The following is a 27,185-nucleotide window of genomic DNA, read 5'->3' on the forward strand; positions in this document are numbered from 1 at the left end:
GATTCATAGGGCAGTCACAGTGAGGCCTCCTGAGATGTTGGTAGAGTATTCTGGTGCTACTATAGAGTTTTCAGCATATAACATGACTCAGATGCTTCGTCATAGTGCAGCGAGGACACCTAGCTAGCCGTGCTGTTGCCCGGAGGTGCCAGAGACTGTAGCCCAGTAGGATGAGACTATCAGGGGCATTGCTGCGACATAGGAGGACCAGCTAGATGCTCAACAGGAGGGTATGGTCGAGAGCACCCCTAGTGATAGCTTAGATGATGACTACCAGGATATCCCTCGGATGCCTCCTCGACAACATGATAGTGAGGCCGGTGGCTCTATCTCAGCTCCACAGGCACCACAGACAGACCCCGCTCTACTTGCTATACTTGAGCGGATGAGGCAGGATCAGGCTCGCCAGGCCCAAGAGATAGTAGCTGCTCTAGCATAGGTTCAGGCTAGACAGGATGAGTTCTAGCAATAGCAGCAGGCTATCCAGCAGCAGTAGCAGGCCATACAGCAGCAGCAGCTCCTCATGCAACAGCAGTTACTTGGATTCATGCAGCATGTTGTTACCGCCACAGCTTACACCTCAGCTCGGCCAGCTTGCCACCACTTCATAGACTCTAGTTGTATAGCCTAGTGGGCTTCAGAGTTAGGGACAGCGAGCAACATAGTTTCCTTCATCGACAGAGCAGGTGTTCCAGTGGTTTGCTTCACCTTTGATAGCCCATGGTCTTTCCATCACACCTCTACATACGAGCTTCACACCGGCACAGAGTTCCTCGTTGCTTTTGACAGACACCCCAGTCTCTAGGAGCCTTGGTGCAACATTCAGTGAGTTGACAGGGCAGCCTACTAAAAGGTCCTAATGGCTAGAGGGGGGGTGAATAGCCTAATAAAATTTCTACAACAACACTTAACAAAATAGTTAGACAATTATGAGGCGAAGCAAGTGTTGCGCTAGCCTACTCAAAATGCAAGCCAGCTACCACAATTCTAATTTAGATAGTGTCGATTCACACAAGAGCTATGACACTACCCTATGTTAGTGTGCTCTCAAAGGCTAACTAAAGAGCCACACCAAGCAAGCAAGCAAGCTCTCACAACTAGCTACACTAAAGAGCTTGTCAACTAGTTTGCGGTAAAGTAAAGAGAGTGATCAAGAAGGTTATACTACCATGTAGATGAAAGAACCAATCAATCACAAGGATGAATAACATTGAAGACCAACCACCTCAGAATCAATGATGAACACAATATTTTTTACCGAGGTTCACTTGCTTACCGACAAGCTAGTCCTCGTTGTGGCGATTCACTCACTTGGAGGTTCACGCGCTAATTGGCTTCACACGCCAAACCCTCAATAGGGTGCCGCACAACCAACACAAGATGAGGATCACACAAGCCATGAGCAATCCACTAGAGTACCTTTTGGCTCTCCACCGAGGAAAGGTCAAGAACCCCTCACAATCACCACAATCGGAGAAGGAGACAATCACCACCCTCCGCTCAACGATCCTCGCTGCTCCAAGCCATCTAGGCGGCGGCAACCACCAAGAGTAACAAGTGAAATCCACAGCAAAACACGAACACCAAGTGCCTCTAGATGCAAACACTCAAGCAATGCGCTTGGATTCACTCCCAATCTCACAAAGATGATGAATCAATGATGGAGATGAGTGGGAGGGCTTTGGCTAAGCTCACAAGGTTGCTATGTCAATGAAAATGGCCAAGAGTCATAGCTTGAGCCAGCCATGGGGCTTTAAATAGAAGCCCCCATCAAATAGAGCTGTTGGCTCAAAAAACAGGCTGACTGCGCATCGACCGGACGCTCCGGTCCAATCGACCGGACGTAGCACCGGACGCTCCGGTCGTGAATATCGGACATGTCCGGTAGGACGACCGGACGTGTCCGGTCTCTCCCAGACCGCCACGTGTCCTATTCAAGACAAGGTAGCTGTTGCAGCCCACACTTTCATGTGATTGGACACAGAACTACGAATGACTGGACGCTGCGCTGCCGAGTCTGATCATGTCCAGTAAGCCACCAGGGCCGACCAGACGCGTTTATTAGAAACTGACCGGACGCTGAGCCTCAGCGTCCGGTGGAGTACAGTAAGCATCCACGCTCGACCGGAAGCATCTGGTCACACTGGACCGGACGCTGTCAGCGTTCGATCGACTGCTCTGCCAAACTCTATGTTTGCTAATTCACACCGGACACGTCCAGTGTGGCGACCAGACGTGTTTGGTCGCGGAGTTCGTCGCCAAATACCGGACGTGTCCGATCACCATATCAGACGTGTTCGGTCACTCTATAACCAGCGCGGCTAACTCCTCTTCGACTCTATCTTCTTCACCCTTGCTCAAATGTGCCAACCACCAAGTGTATCACCTTGTGCACATGTGTTAGCATATTTTCACAAACATTTTCAAGGGTGTTAGCACTCCACTAGATCCTAAATGCATATGTAACGAGTTAGAGCATCTAGTGCCACTTTGATAACCACATTCTGATATGAGTTCCACCCCTCTTAATAGTATGGCTATCAATCCTAAATGTGATCATACTCTCTAAGTGTCTTGATCACCAAAACAAAATAGCTCCTATGGTTTATACCTTTGCCTTGAGCCTTTTGTTTTTCTCTTTCTTCTTTCCAAGTCCAAGCACTTGATCATCATTATGATATCATCATCATGCTATGATCTTCATTTGCTTCATCACTTGGAGTGTGCTACCTATCTCATGATCACTTGATAAACTAGGTTAGCACTTAGGGTTTCATCAATTCACCAAAACCAAACTAGAGCTTTCAATCTCCCCCTTTTTGATAATTGATGACAACCCTTTCACAAAGATATGAATTGAAATTCAATTGAATCCATGTTGCTTGCCCAAGCATATTTACAATGTGTAAAAGGATATGGACAAGTTTCATGAACCCCAAATGGTAGCAATTGCTCCCCCTACATATGTGCTAAGAGTTTGGATTGTAGCTTGCACATATGCTTAGATAGGAAATATTGGAGTCAATGTCTACCACATGATGCTAAGGTATAAAAGATGGACCTTTGAAGCATGATACCAATCGGAGTGCACCAATATACCATCCTTAGCACCATGGTTAGCTCAATGCCACTTAGAAATATTTGGAAATGAAATCACTATATATCCTATGCATGCTAGTTTTCATTTCATCATTCAAACCGACAACTAGCATACACCACACAAGCATAGATATTGAATTTTAAAACTTGTGCCATGCAAGCAAACATATGAAATGCACATTCAAATGCACCATACAAGTTCATGAGCTTGCTCCCCCTACTTGTGTGCTCAAAATTTTAGTTTGATCCCTTTCCTTTGTCATATCTTTATGTTTCTCTCCCTTTATGATATTTCTCCCCCTTTTTCACTATCTTTACTACTATCTTTGTTTCTCTCCCCCTTTGTCATCAATGACTACAAAGGTTCAAAATATAGATAGTATTACTTGTAGGGTTGAGATTATCAATGTCAATCAATGAGATGAGTATCAAAGTTCCGAATTTGGTTCAAACTAGAATATATGCCAAAGATATTTAACTCAGTTTGATCCAAGGACAAGCTTCTTCACACCTCCAAATGAGAGTTATCTTGTACCATGTTGAGTTAAACACTTAGAGTTCATTTTCAAGATTAAACACTAGGTTTACAAGCCCACAAACATGGCATATGCTATCACTAGATCAAGTCAAACATATAAGCAATAGTGATACCATATAAACATCAAATTCATTTGATTTTCATGAATGAGCCTAATAAAAATGGAGAGATGTCTAAATGCACTAAACATGTCCTTAGCAAGGATGTATGCCATGCCAATCAACTTTTACCTTGGATAGCTCGAAGGAGAGGCATGTCATATAAGTGGGGGGTGCATCAACACATATTTGAGAAATCCAATATGTTCAACTCATTCCTTAGCTTGCAAAACCTTTTTCTCATCCAATGGCTTGGTGAATATATCAGCAAGTTGATCTTCGGTGCCTACACTCTCAATGCAAAGGTCCCCTTTTTGTTGGTGATCTCTTATGAAATGGTGGCGGACATCAATGTGCTTTGTTCTTGCATGTTGAACCGGATTGTTGGTTAACTTGATTGCACTCTCATTGTCACATAGCAATGGCACTTTCTTGAACTTGATTCCAAAGTCACACAAAGTGGCCTTCATCCAAAGTATTTGTGCACAACAACTACCGGTGGATATGTATTCGGCTTCGGTGGTTGATAATGCAACACTATTTTGCTTCTTCGATGACCATGAAACAAGTGATCTTCCCAATAATTGGCATGTGCCTGAGGTGCTCTTCCTTTCAACCTTGCATCCCGCATAGTCTGAGTCGGAGTAACCAACTAGCTCAAACTTTACTCCTTTGGGATACCACAAACCAACATTTGGTGTATGCTTCAAGTACCTCAATATTCTCTTTGTAGCCTTCAAATGACTTTCCCTTGGTGAGGCTTGAAATCTTGCACACATGCATACACTAAATATGACATCTAGCCTTGATGCGGTCACATAGAGTAGGCTTCCAATCATAGACCGATACAATTTTTGATCCACCATGTTTCTACTTGCATCACTATCCAAGTTGCCATTTGTTCCCATTGGTGTGCTAATGACTTTGCTATCAATCATGCCAAACTTCCTGATCATGTCCTTGATGTACTTGCCTTGACTCACAAATGTACCATTCTTTAATTGCTTGATTTTAAGACCAAGGAAGTAACTCAATTCTCCAATCATGGACATCTCAAACTCATTAGCCATCATCTTTCCAAATTCATCACAAAAGTCTTGATTGGTTGATCCAAATATGATGTCATCAACAAAGATTTGCAATACAAATAGATCTTTTCCAATCTTCTTGATGAAAAGAGTGGTGTCAACTTTGCCCATCGTGAACCCTTTAGAGAGGAGGAAGTCCCTCAATATCTCATACCATGCTCTAGGTGCTTGCTTCAATCCATACAATGCCTTCTTCAACTTGTACACAGGGTTAGGCTTCTTCTCATCTTCAAAATTGGGAGGTTGCTCTACATATACTTCTTTATTGATGTAACCATTGAGAAATGCACTCTTAACATTCATTTGATAGAGCTTGATGTTGTGGGCACAAGCATAGGCTAGCAAGATTCTTATTGCTTCCAATCTAACAACCGGGGCATATGTTTCTCCAAAGTCAAGACCTTCAACTTGAGTATAGCCTTATGCCACCAATCTTGCTTTGTTCCTTACTACTATCCCATCTTGATCTTGCTTGTTTCTAAAGACCCATTTGGTTCCAATCACATTGTGTCCCTTTGGTCTTTCTATCAACTCGCATACTTGATTTCTTGTGAAGTTATTCAATTCTTCATGCATAGCATTCACCCAATCAACATCCTTCAATGCTTCATCTATCTTCTTTGGTTCAATGGATGATACAAATGAGAAGTGCTCACAAAATGATGCCAATCTTGATCTTGTTTGTACACCTCTAGAAATATCACCAATGATAGTGTCCAATGGATGATCTCTTGCAACATTAGTTGGTTGGAGGATTGGAACTTGATTGCTTGCACTTGCTTGATCATTGGGTTGAGATGATGTACTAGCCACTTGATCTTATTCATTTTCATGAGAGCCACTTGTACTAACTTGATTTGTATCATCTTGCACACTTGAGTTAGAGAGCACTTGCACTTGATCATCTTCATCATCATTCACTTGCCTAGGCCTCAATTCACCAACATCCATGTTCTTCATGGCATTTGAAAGTTGAATGCCTCTAACATCTTCTAAGTTTTCATTCTCTACTTGTGAACCCTTGGTTTCATCAAATTCAACATCATGAACTTCCTCAAGAGTACCATTATCCAAATTCCAAACTATATATGCTTTGCTTGTGGTGGAATAGCCAAGTAGGAATCCTTCATCACATTTCTTGTCAAACTTGCCCAATCTTGTGCCTTTCTTCAAGATATAGCATTTGCAACCAAAGACCCGAAAATATGCAATGTTGGGCTTTCTACCATTCAAGAGCTCATATGGTGTCTTTTCTTTCAATCGGTGACAATAGAGGCGGTTGCTACAATAGCAAGCCGTGTTGATATCTTCGGCCCAAAAGGATTAACTCACATTGTACTCACTAAGCATAGACCTTGCCATATCAATGAGTGTTCTATTCTTTCTCTCAATAAGGCCATTTGATTGAGGAGTGTACTTGGCCGAGAATTGATGTCTAATTCCAAATTCATCACATAACTCATCAATTTTAGTGTTCTTGAACTCACTACCATTTTCACTTCTAACTCTCTTGATGGTTGTTTCAAATTCATTGTGAATGCCTTTGACAAATGATTTGAATGTTGCACATACATCACTTTTGTCCACTAGAAAGAATACCCATGTGTATCTAGTGTAGTCATCCACAATCACAAAGCCATATTTGTTACCACCGATACTAGTGTATTCTATTGGCCCAAACAAATCCATGTGCAATAACTCAAATGCTTTACTAGTGCTCATCATGCTTTTCTTAGGATGGGTGTTTCCAACTTGTTTGCTGGCTTGACAAGACCTACAAAGCTTATCCTTTTCAATCACAACATCTTTCAAGCCTCTAACCAAGTCATGCTTAACCAATCTATTCAATTGTTTCATTCCAACATGACCAAGCCTTCTATGCCATAACCAACCCATGCTAGACTTAGTGAACAAGCATGTAGATAATTTAGCTTCATTAGCATTGAAGTCAACCAAGTATAGATTTTCATATCTAAAACCTTTGAAGATCAAGTTAGAGCCATCTACACTTATGATCTCTACATCATCTACTCCAAATATGCATTTGAATCCAAGATCATACAATTGAGCCACGGATAGCAAATTGAAGTTCAAGCTCTCTACTAGCAACACATTGGATATGCTTATGTCATTGGATATTGCAATCTTACCAAGCCCTTTGACCTTGCCTTTGCCATTATCACCAAATGTGATACTATCATAACCATCATTGCCATTAGTGTTGATTGAGTTGAACATTCTTGCATCTCCGGTCATGTGTTGAGTGCACCCACTATCAAGAACCCAATGCCTTCCTCCAGCTTTGTAATTGACCTACAAAAGAAGATCAATTCTTTTTAGGTACCCAAACTTGCTTGGGTCCTTGAAGGTTAGTCACTAGGCTCTTTGGTACCCAAATGCCTTTCTTCTTTGAGCCCATCCATGGTTTACCAATGAACTTAGCCTTTACACCATTTGTGCCCTTAGTAAGCATATAGCATGAATCAAGCTTAATGGAGGATACATTAGCATTTTTGCTCTTGTTTTTGCATTCTTGCTCTTTATGACCAACTTGCTTGCAACTAGTGCAAAACCGACCATTGTTCTTCACAAAACTAGTCTTGTGAGGAGCAAAGGCCGCCTTACCTTTCTTGGGGGTATAGCCCAATCCCTCTTTGTAGAGAGAAGCTCTTTGGCTACCCAAGCACATAAGCAAGCGGTCCTCACTACCATAAGCTTTAGCTAAGGTGTGAGTGAGCTTATTGACCTCCTTCTTGAGGTTCTCATTCTCAACCACTAGTGAGGTGTCACAAGTGAGACCATCACTACTAGATGAGGAGGAAGTGGAAGTACTATAAGAAGGGTTAGTAGGAGCAACAATGATAGGCATAGATAGTGATTCATCAATTATATCACAAGTTAAACCTACATTGCAAGTTTCAACATGCTTCTTTTTATTTTGCTCTTTAAGCGAAGAAGAATGAGTTTTTTCAAGCTTTTTGTGAGCTTTGCCAAGCTTCTCATGGGCTTCCTCTAGCTTCTCATGAGTTGCTTTGAGCTCATCAAGGGCTTGCTTAAGGGCTTTTACCTCCTTATTCAAGCTCTTGCATTCCCTTCTCTTAATGTCAAAGTGGTCTTTAGCATCTTCTAGCATGTCAAATAATTCGTCCTTAGTAGGTTCATCATCATCACTATCACTATCATTTTCATTTTCATGTCCATTATCATCAACATGTTCTTCATCACTTTCATCATCACAAGATTGTATCTTAGTGGCCTTAGCCATGAAGCATGATGAAGATTCGAAGAGAGAAGGCTTCTCATTGATAGCAATGCTTGCAAGAACCTTCTTCTTGGTGGTCTTGTTATCATCACTATCATCATCATCATCATCACTTGAGGAAGCATCACTATCCCAAGTGACTACATATGAACCACCCTTCTTCTTCTTGAATTCCATCTTGTCCTTCTTGTCTTTCTTTTCCTTCTTGTCCTTCTTCTTGTTCTTCTTGTTGTCATCATCATTGTCGCTATTGTATGGGCATTGAGCAACAAGATGATCTTTGCTTCCACACTCGAAGCACCTTCTTGACTCTTCTATGTTCTTGAATGAAGATTTCTTTCTTCTTGCATGGTAGCCCTTCTTCACCATGAACTTGCCAAATCTTTTGACAAAGAGAGCCATCTTTTCATCATCATCATCATCCTAAGATTCATCTTCTTCACTTGATGTCTCTTGCTTAGCTTTGCCCTTTGATGATGTAGCTTTGAATGCCATGCTCTTCTTCTTGTCATCCTTCTTGTCATCTTTCTTCTCCTTCTTTTCTTCCTTCTCATCATCATCTCTATAAGCATCATCGGTCATGATATCTCCCAAGATTTGGTTTGGTGTCATTGTGTTTAAACCGGTCCTCACTAGTAAGGTGACCAACATGCCAAATCTTGCGGGCAGACATCTCAAGAACTTATTGGAGAAGTCCTTGTCCTCTATCTTTTCACCAAGTGCTTTGAGATCATTGACAATCACTTTCATCCGATGGAACATGTCTGACACACTCTCATCTTCCTTCATCTTGAAGCTTGCAAACTTCTCTTTGAGAATATATGCCTTTGCACCCTTCACGGCTTGAGTACCCTCAAACGATTCTTCCAATTTCTTCCAAGCTTCATGAGCCATCTCAATATTCTTGATTTTCTCAAATGTTCTCACATCAATTGCATCATGAATGGTACTTAGAGCAATGTCATTATTTTGGAGAAGCACTTCTTCGTCCGCGGTGGGATTTTCTAGATCATCAATCTCAATTTTGGTTTCTACCACCTTCCACACATTTCTATTGATTGACTTGATATGTATGGTCATCTTTGTCTTCCAATAAGAATAATTTGAGCCATCAAATTGGGGTGGCTTCTTGGTGTTGTTGATTTGAGCCATTTTAACACCGAAGGTTGTTAAGCCTCAAATAACGGTGACCTCAGCTCTGATACCACTTGAAAGGTCCTAATGGCTAGAGGGGGGGTGAATAGCCTAATAAAATTTCTACAACAACACTTAACAAAATAGTTAGATAATTATGAGGCGAAGCAAGTGTTGCACTAGCCTACTCAAAATGCAAGCCACCTACCACAATTCTAATTTAGATAGTGTCGATTCACACAAGAGCTATGACACTACCCTATATTAGTGTGCTCTCAAAGGCTAACTAAAGAGCCACACCAACCAAGCAAGCAAGCTCTCACAACTAGCTACACTAAAGAGCTTGTCAACTAGTTTGCGGTAAAGTAAAGAGAGTGATCAAGAAGGTTATACTGCCATGTAGATGAAAGAACCAATCAATCACAAGGATAAATAACAATGAAGACCAATCACCTTGGAATCAATGATGAACACAATGATTTTTTACTGAGGTTCACTTGCTTGCCGGCATGCTAGTCCTTGTTGTGGCGATTCACTCACTTGGAGGTTCACGCGCTAATTGGCTTCACACGCCAAACCCTCAATAGGGTGCCGCACAAGCAACACAAGATGAGGATCACACAAACCACGAGCAATCCACTAGAGTACCTTTTGGCTCTCTGCTAGGGAAAGGTCAAGAACCCCTCACAATCACCATGATCGGAGCCGGAGACAATCACCACCCTCCGCTCAACGATCCTCGCTGCTCCAAGCCATCTAGGTGGTGGCAACCACCAAGAGTAACAAGCAAAATCCGCAGCGAAACACGAACACCAAGTGCCTCTAGAAGCAAACACTCAAGCAATGCACTTGGATTCACTCTCAATCTCACAAAGATGATGAATCAATGATGGAGATGAGTGGGAGGGCTTTGGCTAAGCTCACAAGGTTGCTATGTCAATGAAAATGGCCAAGAGTCATAGCTTGAGCCGGCCATGGGGCTTTAAATAGAAGCCCCCATCAAATAGAGCCGTTGGCTCAAAAAATAGGCTGACTGCGCGTCGATCGGATGCTCCAGTCCAATCGACCAGATGCAGCACCAGACACTCCGGTTGTGAATACCGGACGTGTCTGGTAGGACGACCGGACGTGTCCGGTCTCTCCCAGACCGCCACGTTTCCTATTCAAGACAAGGTAGCCGTTGCAGCCCACACTTTCATGCGATCGAACGCTTGGACCGGACGCAGAACTACGAATGACCGGACGCTGCGCCACCGAGTCCGGTTGTGTCCAGTAAGCCACCAGGGCCGACCGGACGCGTCTGTTAGAAACTGACCGGACTCTGAGCCTCAGCGTCCGGTGGAGTACAGTAAGCATCCACGCTCGACTGGACGCATCCTGTCACACCGGACCGGATGCGGCCAGCGTCCGATCGACTGCTCTACCAAACTCTGTGTTTGCTGATTCACACCGGACGCGTCCGGTCGCGGAGTTTGTCGCCAAATACCGGACGTGTCCGGTCACCATACCGGATGCGTCCGATCACTCTGTAACCAGCGCGGCTAACTCCTCTTCGACTCTATCTTCTTCACCCTTGCTCAAATATGCCAACCACCAAGTGTATCACCTTGTGCACATGTGTTAGCATATTTTCACAAACATTTTCAAGGGTGTTAGCACTCCACTAGATCCTAAATGCATATGCAATGAGTTAGAGCATCTAGTGGCACTTTGATAACCGCATTCTGATATGAGTTCCACCCCTCTTAATAGTACAGCTATCAATCCTAAATGTGATCACACTCTCTAAGTGTCTTGATCACCAAAACAAAATAGCTCCTATAGTTTATACCTTTGCCTTGAGCCTTTTGTTTTTCTCTTTCTTCTTTCCAAGTCCAAGCACTTGGTCATCATTATGATATCATCTTCATCATGCTATGATCTTCATTTGCTTCATCACTTGGAGTGTGCTACCTATCTCATGATCACTTGATAAACTAGGTTAGCACTTAGGGTTTCATCAATTCACCAAAACCAAACTAGAGCTTTCACCTACTCTGCCAGATCTACATGTCCCTAGTCCTTCCATAGTTGCTCCTATTACTGGGACTACAGAGACGCTCCCTTCATCTGTTACATCATTAGAGCCACCTGCTTCAGTGATACCTACAGAGTCACAGGCCGCACCAGTCACAGATCTGACCCAGACCGCTTCAGCTTCACTTCCAGCGACATAGGGTCATATAGCTCAGAGCTCAGGATCAAATGATGATGCTGCCTAGTTCCAGATCGCTCATCGCACCTCAGCGCCCGACTCGTTTGCTCCTGGCCCGCCGACCGACCCTTAGGTTTTGGTGTTTGACGCCAAAGGGGGAGAGGGATCGAGTATGATAGACTTAGGGGGAGCGATATATCTAGGGGGAGCTTATCTATTACATTTGGTTTTCTATGTGCGATACATTTTTATGCATTCATGTTTACTTTCATGCATTGAACTACATAAGTGTGATCATGATATTTATGTGATATGTGACATGTGTGCTCTCTACTTGCATCTTTATATATGTCATGTCACTTGGTTATGCTCATTTGTTTTGCTTCCACGTTTTACTTCGATGCAAATGAGTTTTATTTCTTGTACTCATGCTTATTTCATATCTATTGAGTACATCATGTTGGCTTGGGTCAGATAAGCTTGCCTAACTTTTTTGTTCTTATTGTCAAAAGCTTATAGAACCAAGCATGTTGAAAACATCATCTCTTTTATATACTCGAGGTTGTATTGTCATCAATCACCAAAAGGGGGAGATTGAAAGCATCTAGGCCCCTAGTTGGGTTTCGATGATTAATGACAGTACGAGATTACTGTGACTAACATGTGTTTTGTAGATGCAATTAAGTTAGGTCATGGTAATGGCAATTGATTGGGCAATCATGGTTGTCATGCCCCTATGATGGAAATCATTTCGGTTTTCAAAGGATGGACGACAAGGTTAAGGACGGACTAGTTCTAAGTGTCGTTTGGTGTTGAAGAGACACTTAGAGTAGTTTAAGACTTTGTTTTTTCTTTGGCCATACTATTAAGGGGGGTATGAACTAGTAGCTTGACCTAGGTGAGTCTAGTGGGTTAGGTGTGGTGCACACTTGTCAAATCTAGCACTAGGTTGCTCCTAAGTAGCCCTAAGATCAATTGGAGTGAACTTCATTCACATATGATTGCGAGTTGGAAGTGAATGGAGGGTCAAATGTTGACCAGATGCTAGTTCCGGTGTGACCAGACGCTAGCGTAGAGTCTGGTCAATTCATTTGATGAAGGTGAAGTTATCTGGATGCGACTAGATGCTGAATGAAATGTGACCGGATGCTGAGTGCCAGAGTTCGGTCAAATCTAGTAAGGTTCCAGAGAGGGAGAATCCTGATCGAATGTGGCTTGTTAGGTTCCGGCTACTGACCGGATGCTGAGCAGCAAAGTGACTGGACGCGGGTGCCAGAGTTCGGTCAACATCAGTAAGGTTCCAGAGAGCAGTTTTTGTGACCGGACGTGTCTGGTCAATGCTGATCGGACGCAGGTCAGAGTCCGATCACAACTTAACGGCTCAGTGGCGGGGAGAACTGACTAGAGCATCCGGTCACCTTGACCGGAGCGTCCGATCACCCCATAGAGGCACATAACGGTTCGTTTTGAATGAGGGGTTATAAATACTTCCTCTATTCACTCAAGGGAGTACTCTTGCCCATTTCAACAACTAAGAAACACCCTTGAGAGTGCTAAAGAGAGCAAGAGCCTAGTGAGGTGATTGAGATTTGAGAATCCAAGATTAAGGTCTCATTAGCAAAAAGAGAGTAGCAAGTGTGCATCCACCCTTCTTATTAGGCTTGTTGTGGTCAAGTGAGAGTTCTTGCTTGTTACTCTTGGTGATTGCCATCACCTAGACGGCTTGGTGGTGATTGGGAGTTTGGTGATCATCCGGCGGAGCTTGTGGATGACCCAACTCAAGTTGTGAGCGATTGTGGGTGATTCACCGCGACAGAGTGTCGAAGAATCAACCCGTAGAGAGCACTTGATCCTTGCGCGGATCAAGGTGGAGCTACACCCTTGCATGGGTGCTCCAACAAGGACTAGTGGAGAGTGGCGACTCTCCGATATCTCAGCAAAACATCACCGCATTTCTTCTCCTCTCTTTACTTTAAGCATTTACATTTGAGCAATTCGATTCTTTTCTTTACATTCTTAGAATTGCCATGCTAGAGTAGGATTGGAACTTAGGGTGCTAAACTTTTGTGCGGTAGATCAATAGAATCACTTTCTAGTCACAAGGGGTGAAGTGGGCTAAGTGTAGGGTTTATTTATTGCAAAGAATTTTAGAATTAGCCCAATTCACCCCCCTCTTGGGCATCTTGATCCTTTCACACACAAGAGAGAAAGATATGAAAATGAATAATTTTATTCCTATCTAGAATAATTCCTCCAAATCCCAATTCTCCTTGTGCTACTTGCTTACATTTGGTATTAGATTCTCTTGTCTGTGCTCTCGTTGATGAATTCATTCAATCCATCGATCGATTTGCAATGAGTGTGGTTTTTTGAATTTGACGATGTTCCAGTGAGCTCATGGGCATCGCCTAAACTCATGTACATCATGTTCCCACAAATCAAATTGTGGAAACTCCTTATCCATGTCATTGCGAAAATTCTCAGGGCACCGGTATAGGCTAGGGACACATGGCAATGTCAGAGAGCGTGCGAGAAGTTTGAACCTTAACAGAGTTGATGAGGTCAATGGAAAACTCTGATGAGGGACCTGAAGTTTTCCACATGGTTTGGGAGCTCTCGGGTACCTCTTTGTATTGCTCTAGAACTAGATGAGTTTTGGATTAACCCAATTATATAGAGAAACAAAAAATTGCGTCCATAATCCCACTACGCTAGCCCCTCTTGGCATCACTTCTCTTTTCCGTAAGGTTCATGTGTACCACTAATAGTGTTTACCCACTAATAATGTTTACTAGGGCCGTAGCAGAGGAGGTGCGGTAGGTGCGACGCCCTAGGGCCTAGCTTACTAAGGGGCCCAGACCTAGGTATATGTATCCCCTATGTATATTCATTGTCTAGCCCAACAACAGTGTCACAAGATGCTAGCCCATTAGGATTTAGGAATACTGGCCTGTTAATGTAGCATGGTTGTGTTGCCGGCTTGCCACCGCTTCACGTTGGGACTTCGCAAGTCATGACTCTGAGTCCTCGTCTCCTTCCTCCAGAAGCTCAAAACGACAAACCTCAGAATAAGTTAACACTACTACACTCAGACCTTTCATAGCCACGTCGTAACCCTCATCGTAGTCCAATTTTGGTCTTTGCAGTAAGTTGTCGGCAGTGATGATCATAGCCTTCACCGTCGCTATCTGAGACCGGCTGTGGTGTACACTAACACTGCCGCATTGGCTTATGATCCATCAGTGCTAAGGTCCTTACTTCCATCGCATTGGAGCATGACCTGCCTGTGTGGGTATGCACTAACACCGCCGCATGACTTATAAGCCGTTTGTGATCAAATCTTTATTCCATCGCATTGGAGCACGACCCACCTGTGTCGAGGTGAACATCACCATCGCTTTAGCATATGAACCGTCTGGTCATAGGGCATGGTCACCGTCGCATTGCAGTACGATCCGCCCGTGATGATCCTGGTGTCGATGTCGGGTTACTAAATGATTCGGTGGTGATACACTATTGACCCTTGCCGCATCACACGAATAGCGGTGGTGATGGCCGTCTGCTTCACCAATGGTTTTCACAATGTATTTAATAATTCAGCTAGACCTTAATAACTTACTAAACACACACCATACATATTTAATCATTACACATCATTCATCATGTCCACAATGAAGAGTACTTGTTATAATAACAATGCTAGACACTAACATAACAATTGTGTCAACTGATAAATTAACACAAGTGGTACATAGATAGCATAATAAAGGTTATGCTCCCTACAGACTTACATTACTAAAATGAGGTAGATGTGCTCCGCTCCTTCAGATTGGCACTCCTTGATCAGCTTGGTAGCCAAGCAGCATAGAACCCCTCTTCTTCCTCCCATAGCCATTGCAGAAAAATCATTCAAAAGCACTGACACTCCAAAACCTACACAATGCAAAGCTTTATTGCTCTAAACAAAATTGGACTATATATATAGACTCAAAACAACTCCCTACCTGAACAAAGACATGTCCTAACAATAAAATACAGCATATGCACCTTCACTGCTCTTCTAATGACTACATGAAGAAGGGAACATAAGGCAGATAGTGAGGTCCGTTCAAATAAATCCTCCAGGTACTTCTAGGGTAGCGGACGACACGGACAGGGAGGGCATGAACTTTTTTGTGGCTCATGTCATATGCCATCAGTGTTCTATCCTCTCCAACAAGGAAAATCAAATTCCATTCTAGGTGAACTGCAATCACTCTGTAGTCCACATTAGCAGCCTCGGAACCGAGTCGAATATTGTTTAGTATAAATAGTTGCAGCATGTTCATCGTATGCTTCAATGTCCATTTACTAGTACCATAGTCTTCAAGGATCCAGATTGAAAGGTCAGACCTATTGAAAATATCAGCAATACATAGACACAACTGACCCTAATCTCCATGGATGGACATCGCAGGACCTAGTGGCCTAAGAATTTTCCTCCATGTCTTTCCCTCCATATCAACAACAACTATCTGAGACACCTCCAGCATGTGCATAAAACCATTAAGAAACATAGTTCTTGAAAATTTGCATACTAGAATATCATCTCCCCATTTAGATTCTTTACACATCCATGCTCCAGTTTTGGATGAGTAGATGCTAACAACTAACACCCTAGTGTAGGGTTGAGATGGCGGACTAGAGGGGGTGAATAGCCCTTTCTAAAAAATAAATGTGTTGGCTAACCGAAACAAATGCGGAATTAAAACTATCGGTCTAGCCAAGACTACACCCCTCTAAGTTCACAAGCACCTTATATAGATCCTAATTAAGCAACAAAGGTGCCAAACTAGCTAGAGCTCACCTAAACAATTCTAACTTGCAAGATCACACAAACCTTTGCAACTAGTACTTCAAGCAACCAGAAGAGCTTCTACACAACTAGTGATGCAAAGCGCACAAAGCCCCTAAGCTCACTAGCAATGCTCAATAACAAGGCTACACAAGCCAAATTAGAGAGCGCAAATTACTTAGCTACACAAACTAAGCAATGTGACTAACAAGGTTACTAAAACCAAATTAGCCACACAAAAGAGCTACTTCTATGCTACACAAGCAAGAAGGCAACTAGCAAGCTACTAAAGCTAAACTAGTCACAAGAGCAACTACACAAGCACAATGTATGAAATATAAATACAAGCTTGTGTTGCACGGAATGCAAACCACCGAGAAGATGATGAAGACAATGTTGACATAGTGATTTTCTCCCAAGGTTCACTTGGTTGCCACCAAGCTACGTCCCCGTTATGTCGAGCACTCACTTGGTGGTTTGGTAGCTAATTGGCATCACCCACCAAGCCAGCACATCGGGCATCGAAAGAACCTACTTCTAAAGTGAGGGTAGCTCAATGACACGCTCAACTAGAGTTGATCTTCGTGATCCCCATGGGGTGAGCACAACCCCCCCTCACAAATCCTCCTCCGGAGCACCGCACAATTTTCTTGCGTGCTTCAATGGAGTCACAAGCCACCAAGCCATCTAGGAGGTGGCAACCTCTAAGAGTAACAAGCACCACCGGCTTGCAACATGATCACCTAGTGCCACTTGATGTAATCTCATGATGCAATTGCAGTAGAATTGCTCACTCACTCGATCAGATGATCATTACCAAGCTCAAGTGAGTTAGAGGTCTCCCAAGCACACCTACACAAGCCACCAAGGCTTAAGGGTGCTCAGCAACTAGCCCAAGGCCAAGCTCCACCTCTATTTATGGCCCCCAAGCCAAATAGAGCCGTTGGAGCAAAGCTCTTGGTTTCTACGAGGGCACCGGACACAACGGTGCCCTTCCCAATGGTTGAATTCCAATGGCTAGATCACTGGACAGCTAGGGGTGGTGCACCGCCATAGGGGTGGCAGTGACCCCCCGGCCAACTATGCGAAACACCAGCTCTCTAGATAAAAAGGGGCAGTGCCCGTGTGGTGCACCGAACAGCCCCTGGCGGTGCCACCGCCCTCCTCATGGTGGTGCACGCCAGACACGGCGATGATCGAGTCACCCACATTGCTGCTCTCGGCCTCAGTCTGGTGGGCACCGCCGTAGGGGTGGTGGTGCCACCTAGGCAGCACTTCGTGCCTGGTTTTGCCTCCACTTCTTTACCAACTTCTTCACCTTTGTAAATTTGCTAACACCACCAAGTGATCACCAACTTGTGCATGTGTGTTAGCTTTTCACAAATATTTTCCAAAGGATTAGTCACTCAATTCACCACGCCACTCGATCCTAGCAACGATGCAAAGTTAGATCACTCGAGTGGCACTAGATGATCGATATGCAAACAAGTTTGCCCCTCTTAATAGTACGGCCATCTATCCTAAACCCGATCATAAACTTCTCTACTCACCTATGATCGGTGAAATGAAATGCCCTATATGTTATACCTTTGCCTTGCTCATTCCATTCCATCTACTCCATCATTGATGCAACACATGCACCAACCATATCACAAATGATATGATCCACTTCATATCATCACATGACCTTGTTGGTTCATCGATCTTGACCTCACTTGTTCTTCATCATTGCCTTCATCCATCGGCACCAAGTCTTGCTGAAGCTTCACCGCCATGCAGTCCATTGCTCCAAAGCCTCCAACTTGCCCTTCACACTTGCAACCGGTCCATCAAGCCAAGTCTTGTCTTGATCTTCTCCACCTTAGTCACATGACTCAATGTCATGTTTCATATGCAATGATGAGCTCCTTTATCACATGTGTGAGCCTTGCAACATATCCAAACCATTTTCACCATCATGGCATGAGTTGCTCACACAAGTGTACTTGTGGACTAATTACCTATGTATCTCACTCAAACATATATTAGTCCACCTAAGGTTATCAATCAATTACCAAAACTGAACAAGTACCTTTCAATCTCCCCCTTTTTGGTAATTGATGACAACTCTACAAAGATATGGAAATTAAGCACTTTTGGATTCATGTTGCTTGCCCAAGCAATTTTACTATGTGTAAATGATTTTGGACAAGTACCACAAAACCGAATTGGTAGTATTAGCTCCCCCTTACATATGTGCTAGAGTGTTTGGTTTGAAGCTCACATATATGCATAGATTGAAATTGTGGGACAGTAATTACTACCAAATGATGCTAAGGTGTATAGAATAAACCTTTTAAGCGTGATATCAATCAGAGTTGCACCTTTAAGTTCATCCTTAGCACCATGCATAGCTAGACAACAAATACACTAGAAACCTTGTGAGATCAATATTATAAGCAAGGTTCTAGTTTTTGCTTGAGAAACACAAGTCTAGCTACCATCCTATGCATGCTAGTTATCAAATCATCAATCAAGTTCTATAGCTAGCATACAACACACAAGCATGCATATCAAATTTAAAACTTATGCAATGCAAGCAATCACATAAATATGCACATATCAAATGCAAACAATCAAGTTCATGAGCTTGCTCCCCCTACTTGTGTGCTTCTCTTGTCCAAGAATTTTGATCCTTCTCAATTTCTCAATGTTGCTCCCTCTTTGTCCATGTCCATGTCCAACTTCTGCTTCTTCCCCGTGTCTTTGATATCTTTGTATAATCTCTCCCCCTTTGTCACCAATTTCCATAAAAGATGTGCTTCTTATTGATGCAAGGGCTTGCATTTGGGGTAGATGGTTGATGCTTGAATCTTGCATTTTTTATGGACATTACTTCATATGTTGGAATGACACCACTTGTATAGCTCTTGAGATACCACACATAGGATCTTTGACCTTGATACCAATCGGTGGGACACCTCCCACTATGTCATAGCATGGGTCATCCATTTGCTAAACTTGAGCTCTTGTATGTGAGGGATGTATTCTTCATTTGATGGTCACTTAAAGTTGAGGATCACTTATGGAACCACCGCCTTGCATGATTGATACCACGTGTAGAAATGTGATATCACTTGAAAGAATTTTCTAGCATGGAGCCACTTGTTGGTTTTGTCAATAAAAACCATTTCTTGAACATTTTCTATCTTCATGAGTACCACTTGTAGGATATCACTTGTAAGTTGATCTAGACACCACTTGTGAATACCACTTGATAAATCAATTAAGTCTAGATACCACTTGAAAAAACCAAACTTGATATCCATTTGCATTGTTGTCTTGTGCTTGTACTTTTATTGCTATCATGAGCTTCTAAGTTGACTTGGACTAAATTGATTTGCCTAAGCTTCCAAGTCCGGTTTCAACCAATGACAAGCTTCTTCACACCTCTTGTAAGGGTTATCTTGCCAATGTTGTACTTGTTACTTGTTAGCAATTCAAATTAAATCAAGTACTTGGGTTTAGTAGCTCATGAACAAACTCATATACTACCACTAGATCAATTAACCATTCAAGCAATAGTGGTAAGGTATGAATTTTAAACTTTCATTTGTCATGCATGATCCTAATAAGCAAGGACTATATGCACTAACCGCATACTTGTAAGGGATGCCAATGATCATGCACATTACAATGATACCTTTGCTATCTTGGAGTAGAGGATAGTCGCATAGATTCCAATTTATTACTCCAATAGCAATGTGAAGTCCAATTTATAGCTTGGTGAAGACCAATCATTAATATTGAAATCCATTCTTCACCCATATGAAATGTGATCCACTAATGATCAAATGCACTTTCTTATTGTGGTTTGCTTGCTTCTTTATTTCATCTTTGCTTGCATGAGAGCATCAATGTGAGAATACCACTTGAAATATCATGGCTAGCTCTCTTTTGGGTGTTGCTTGCTTTTCTTGATCAATCCTTTTGATTGCTTCAACTAAGCATCTCAAATGTTCCTTGGATCACCACTTCCATGTTAGCCTTCCAAGTACCACACTTGGTTTACCTACAAAACGTGGCAAGCCTCTACACTAGGGAGAAGTGACCTCTCTCCAAGAACCATCCTTGACACTCACTTGAAATATCTTGATTGATTGATCCAAGTGATGGACTCAACTTGATGAATAATCTTGAATCATTCTTTAAGTTCTTTTCTTTCTACCAAAGGATTTCCAATTATCACTAGAACTTAAACTTCATCTTCATCTTGAGCTTGGTCTTGATCTTCAATTTGAGTACCAAATGTGTGTCATGTACAGTCCACAATGAAATGGCCTTGTACTCATTGCTTGTCATGCTTCTAGATCAATCCAAAACCAAACTTAGGTACCTCAAATACTTATAAGCATGATTCCAACTTGAGGACCCTTTAATCCAAGTGACTCTTGATCAATCTAATAATTGTCACTTTTCTGGCAGATTCTGTACCCTTCAAAGAAAAATGCTTATCTCCTAATGTACAAACCCAAATGCCACGAAATTTGGTGGAGATATGCTTCACTAAGTTATCTAGCAGACATAAAAATTTGAGATTCATTGTACTTCTAGATTGCTACCAAATTAAAATTCTTCCACCACTGCTATATGCTGAAAACTGCTGCACTATAGCTGACAAGATCCACTAAAAAACCAAAGCATCTCTTATCCAATTCTCATGAAATTTCTACAGAATCTTATACCATAAGTCTATAGCATGCATACCAAATGTTAAGCCAATCCAAATAGATTAATCACTCAAACTCAGACTTGATCTCAGCTAGCTTAGTTTTTCAATTTTGGACAGATTTCAATACATGAGTTATTTTTCTCCAAAAGTGAATCAAACTTGAAACTAACTTGTTTGAATACTTTCACAAGCTATAAATACATTCAATCCACTTACTAAAAGTCATCTTATGAATTTATCCAACTCAAATCAATCCAAATTTGATTACTAATCAATTAATCCATTCAATCATCTCATAGCAAGCAACATATGCATATGTATCCAATTCAATCAACTCATATGCACCCAAATGAATGAGATCAACTAGAGATATACCCCAAGCGAGCTAAACCATAACAAAGGTTGCTATGCGGCAGTACCACTGATTTGCTAGTCACCGGATTGTAGACAACATAGCGAAGCCCAACGCACCAGCAGAGGAAGTGGCCTTTGCAGCAATCTGAGATGACTAAATCTTGAATGGGGAAGGGCAAGAAGGAAAAGGAGGGGTATTTACTGGTGAAGCTGGTGAATCGGCGTTTGCCTTTCTAGTTGCCATACATGAATCCGGCGATAAACTAGGGCAGCTCCTTACGATACACGGATTTGGAGATGAGGCGGTACCAGGAGCGACACACACACTTGCAGCTGCACAAGGTGCGGGCGGTGAGGTGGCGAAGGATAAGGACCAAGACTTCGTCTATGAGGATGTCTACTTTGGTCCTCTTGTTGGGGGCCTCCTCCTCCATCTTGACTAGGATCTGGTGGAGCGGGGCCGACGATGGAAGTGGCGGCGCTATCGCCTGAATCAGAGTAGGAGCGCCTACGGGGATGTGCTTGTGAGCTCCTTAATGATCAGATGGAAGCTTGATTCGTACTCAGATGAGATGAGAGGGGAATAAAAAGCCAAGAAATTAACATGGATAAGGGAAGTGCGAGAAAGCATTAACTTTGCCTTTGGATCGAGCGGCAGTGAGATCGAGCGGCCACGGCGGAGCACTAGCTTGTCGGCGGTGAGTGGTGGCTTGCACGCCGATGAGTAGGTGAGGAATAACAGCACTTGAGGAGGAGATAGACAGGTTAGCTAGGTGGGTAGCGGTCTTTGTAAGCTAACTACAAAGTAGGACTTGCAGGAACAGACAGTTTCATCAAAAATTCTAAAAACACGCGGGAGTCTCGCGCTGGCTTGCAAATTTTGACGATATCGGCAGTGAAGGCTACCAGCGATGGCGATTGGGTCTTAAAGAAGATGGTACGTAGCACCTAACTATGGGCGTGTCATACGGAAATGGAACATTAGAAAGGAACAAAATATTATGAACATTAGTTTTGCATGTTACAGCAAGAAGAGTTTAGCACCTAAACGCGAATAGCAGAGGTAATACAATTTTTTCAACGACGCTTATATCCGACGGTGATAGAATAAAGGTACTGATCTCTACAACAATGGACACGATAACAAAGCCGTAGCATATGGCGGTTTACACATACAAAGCAACACTCCACCAGCATCTCAGTGAGGTAACAACGTTCAAAATCACTAAAAGACATTCTTTTTCGATTCACTATGTTACACTTTTCATTCACTAGGCATACAATAACATGGATCTATCAGCAACTATAGTTATGATGACAAATACCTTGGACCTATTCTTCAGCAATACTTTTCAGCGAACGAACAATGTTTTTCCCTCACAACAAATCAGCATAAGCCAAATTTTAGTGATGAGCGTAGGTTTATCCCCACACTCAGCGATGGACATCCATGAAGCATAGAACCCAGACGAAGGTGTAACTAAACCTTCACCATGCCTTCGGATCTTTGCCACGAGCATGGACGACGCCTGGAAGAAGCCTGTGGAAGAACCACCTCGTGGAACTCACTTTAACATCCTAGAGGATGAGGAGCCCCACGAATACCTTGCCTGCGCCATCTTCTTCATCATCGGGAGGAACACATGGCACGTCGTCGAGAGATCCTAGGTCAAGATCTATGGGCTCAAAAGGTTTCTTGACAACAACAAGGCACCCTTCGCCCTCTAGGATTTTTACTATAGATATTCTGACCTAGAAGTCTCCCGCACGACGACCATCAATGAGCCTAGCCACCGTGTCATCGGTGAGCCGGGCCACCGAAGATGGTATTGTTCTTCCCCATCTCTTTGTGGAACCTCCTCTAACACACCGAAGACAAACGGCCACCAGCAGGCCGCTATAGAACCTGATCTTGAAAGTCTTCTCCCAGCAACGACGGAGCCGCCGAAGTACGCCATGAACCATGGTGGACGAAAGGAGTTGACGCTCTCTCACTCAGTCTAATGCTAAGGGATTTGGAGAGAGGGGAGGGGCGAGAGACTCAGTGCACCCAGACTCGGCTTAAATAGGCCAACGTTGAAGATGCACCTAGACTCAATATAGTTGAGATGCATGATCTAGGGAGCACGCATCAGGGAAGATGAGGTATATGACGGTTCCCGGTGTAACAAGTGGTGGGGACGGTGTTGGAAGTTGAGACATTCAACACTCACCTTAAAGATGCACCTAGACTCAATGTAGTTAAGATGCATGATCTAGGGAGCACGCATTTGAAAGGTCCTAATATGGCTAGAGGGGGGGTGAATAGCCTATTTAAAAAATCTACAAACCAACTAGAGCAATTTGATTAGTATAACAAATAGCAAAATGCAAACTTGCTCTAGCTCTACAAGGGTTACAAGCCACCTATCCAACAATTCTAGTTGTTATGATCACTAGGCACACAATTTACAAGGTCACTACTCACTAAGAGCTCTCCCAAGATGAACTTATTCCACAAAGCAAGCTCTCAATTCTAGCTACACTAAAGAGCTTGTTATAGCTAGTTTGCGGAAATGTAAATGAGTAAGTGAGGTGATTATACCGCCGCGTAGAGGAGTAAACCAATCACAAGATGAATATTTTATCAATCACCGGGAGAATACCAAAGGACAAGAGACAACCAATTTTCTTCCGAGGTTCACGTGCTTGCCAACACGCTACATCCCCGTTGTGTCGACCAACACTTGGTGGTTCGGCGGCTAAGAGGTGTTGCACGAACCTCGTCCACACAATTGGACACCGCAAGAACCAACCCATAAGTGAGGTAACTCAATGACACAAGCAATCCACTAGAGTTACCTTTCGGCACTCTGTCGGGGAAGGTACAAATCCCCTCACAATCGCCAGAGATGGCCACGAACAATCACCAACTCATGCCAATCCTCCTCCGCTGCTCCAAGCCATCTAGGTGGTGGCAACCACCAAGAGAAACAAGTGAATCCCGCAGTGAAACACAAATACCAAGTGCCTCTAGATGCAATCACTCAAGCAATGCACTTGGATTCTCTCCCAATCTCACAATGATGATGGATCAATGATGGAGATGAGTGGGAGGGATTTTGCTAAGCTCACAAGGTTGCTATGTCAATGCAAATGTCCAAGAGAGTGAGCTTGAGCCGGCCATGGGGCTTAAAAAGAAGCCCCCACGAAATAGAGCCGTTGTACCCCTTCACTAGGCACAACATGGGGTGATTGGACGCTCTGGTCATAACGACCGGACGCTAGACCTCATCGTCCGATCACGTGATGTGTGCCATGTGTCCCCTCTCTTCAAATATTGATCACCCAATCTCAACGGTCAAGTGATGACCGGACGCAGCAGCTCAAAGTGACCGAACGCTGAACCCTAATGTTCGGTCGTTTCCAGTAAGCATCCAGAGATGACTTTTCATGACCGGACGCATCCGGTCATGCTCGACCGGACACACCCAGTGTCTGGTCACATGACAACTCCCCTATGCACTGCCATGTTAGTAGGATCGGATGCAACCTTCCAGTGTTCGGTCACTAAGTGACCCAGCATCCGGTCAGAGACCGACGCCAGCGCCTTCATGCTTCACCTGACCAGACACGCCGGTCCAACCGAGGCCAGCGTCTGGTCACTTATAATGACCTCCGTCTTTTCTGTCTAGGGCGCCGGTGAAGTTCCTAACCCTTGCTCCAATGTGCCAACCACCAAGTGTGTCACCTTGTGCACATGTGTTAGCATATTTTCACAAACATTTTCAAGGGTGTTAGCACTCCACTACATCCTAAATGCATATGCAATGAGTTAGAGCATCTAGTGGCCCTTTGATAACCGCATTTCGATACTAGTTTCACCCCTCTTAATAGTACGGATATCGATCCTAAATGTTATCACACTTGCTAAGTGTCTCGATCACTTAAAACAAAATGGCTCCTACTATTTATACCTTTGCCTTGAGCCTTTTGTTTTTCTCTTTCTTCTTTTCTAAGTTCAAGCATTTGATCATCACCATGCCATCACCATCATCATGATCTTCATCATTGCTTCATTACTTGGAGTAGTGCTACCTATCTCATAATCACGTTGATAACTAGGTTAGCACTTAGGGTTTCATCAATTAACCAAAACCAAACTAGAGCTTTCAGCATCATGGAAGATGAGGTATATGATGGTTCCTAATGTAACAAGTGGTGGGGACGATTGTTAGAAGTTGGGACGACATTCAACAGTCACGCATGCTTCCCTGAGTTTTGGACTTCCTGTGCATCTTAACAAATTTTGGTGTGAACACATGCCCCCCAATCTCGCACGTAACTTTATGAACCCACTATAGAGGTCCCTTGGGGCTATAAATTTGGAGGCAAGGTGGAGTAGAAGGAATACTGCTTGTGTTCATTTGTTGTGTTGTGACACATATCTTTTTTTCTTCATTTTCTCCTTTCAGTTTTCTTCTAAACAATGGCTCACGGCAAGCATCCAAGGGAGAAAATCCAGAAGCAGTGGATCCGCCTCCGAGCCTTCGTGTCCCTCTTTGTCGCGAAGGGTGAGATGGAATGATTTCTTATCTCTATGGCTGCCTTGCATTAATCCTTTAAATATGCAGGGCTACCTCTCATGCTATGATACATCGGCCAACTCCGGCGGAGGTTGGACAACAATGGATTGTACATCTTGTTGGGTCCATGGTATCTTCATCTTCATCTTCATCCTCATCCTCCGAGTCAGGTCAGGATATCCATAATCTTATTCATGAAAGGAGGGAGGCTGAAAACCTATATTATGAAGCCATGCTTGAGGTAGGTTGGCTTGAGCAATGTCTCGATGCCGTTAAAACAACCCTCTCTGCATCTAAAGAAGAGATCAATGTTGCTCAGATGAGGGATGATGAATCTCATGCTAGGGCAGTTGGTAAAATTTCTTTGAAGAGTCTTTCCTTTTATATTCATGACTTTATCCAATAACCCTTCATTTTCATTAGATCTTGAGGAACAACAGGATGTTTCTCGTCGTGAGATCGAGATGGCCCGTCGTCGGGAGATTGACCTAGAGAGTCACCATGAGATCCTCCAATGGGCAGCACATGGCATAGTTGCAGCAGTCAACGCCCATGGAGTTTCTATTGAAGATCGCCTGCAGGATATCCCGATTCGTGCCAGAAAAGTGGCAACTCATGGGGCTTGCTATGGTGCCAGTGTCGCTCTAGCTACTACGCAACTACATTCAGGGCACGAGCTCCATCACCTGGTACCTGATTTTCCAAACACTGATCGGCTGGAAGATCTAGAGGACCTGATTGAAGACTTCATCGATGCTACCAAGGCTATCGTAGTGATCATCCATGCAGAAGATGTTGTAAACAATGTTTTCTCAGGACTAGATTATATCTAGGGTATTATAAGTAAAGAATCTACTGTTTGAATATCACTTTTGATCCTATGTCTTTTATTGTTATTTTTTGTTCTAAAGGCGATACTCTAAGTGTCAGCTTTATTTTGAGCCGATGAGACTCCGCTATCAAGCATGGACCCAAATACTTGGGTATATATAGTACTTCTTTACGTATTTTCCATTAAGGTCTACATGATAATAGATCTGTATCATACGGCGATTTGCACATACAAACCAACATATCTACATCTCGATCCTCTGAGGTACAAAGATCATGGAATCTAAAGAATGACACAGCACATCACAAAACTTTACCCCCATTGAGGTGCTCTACCTTCCATCTTGCAACCCTCACGGTCAAGGGATGTGATCTACTTCTTGACCATGAGAGATGCAAGATGTACCTCACGGTCAAGGGACGTGATCTGCTTCTTGACCGTGAGAGCTGCAAGATGGAATATAAGCACCCAATCTT

The sequence above is a fragment of the Miscanthus floridulus genome, chromosome 8 (assembly GCF_019320115.1).
Source record: "Miscanthus floridulus cultivar M001 chromosome 8, ASM1932011v1, whole genome shotgun sequence".
Classification (NCBI taxonomy): Eukaryota; Viridiplantae; Streptophyta; class Magnoliopsida; order Poales; family Poaceae; genus Miscanthus; species Miscanthus floridulus.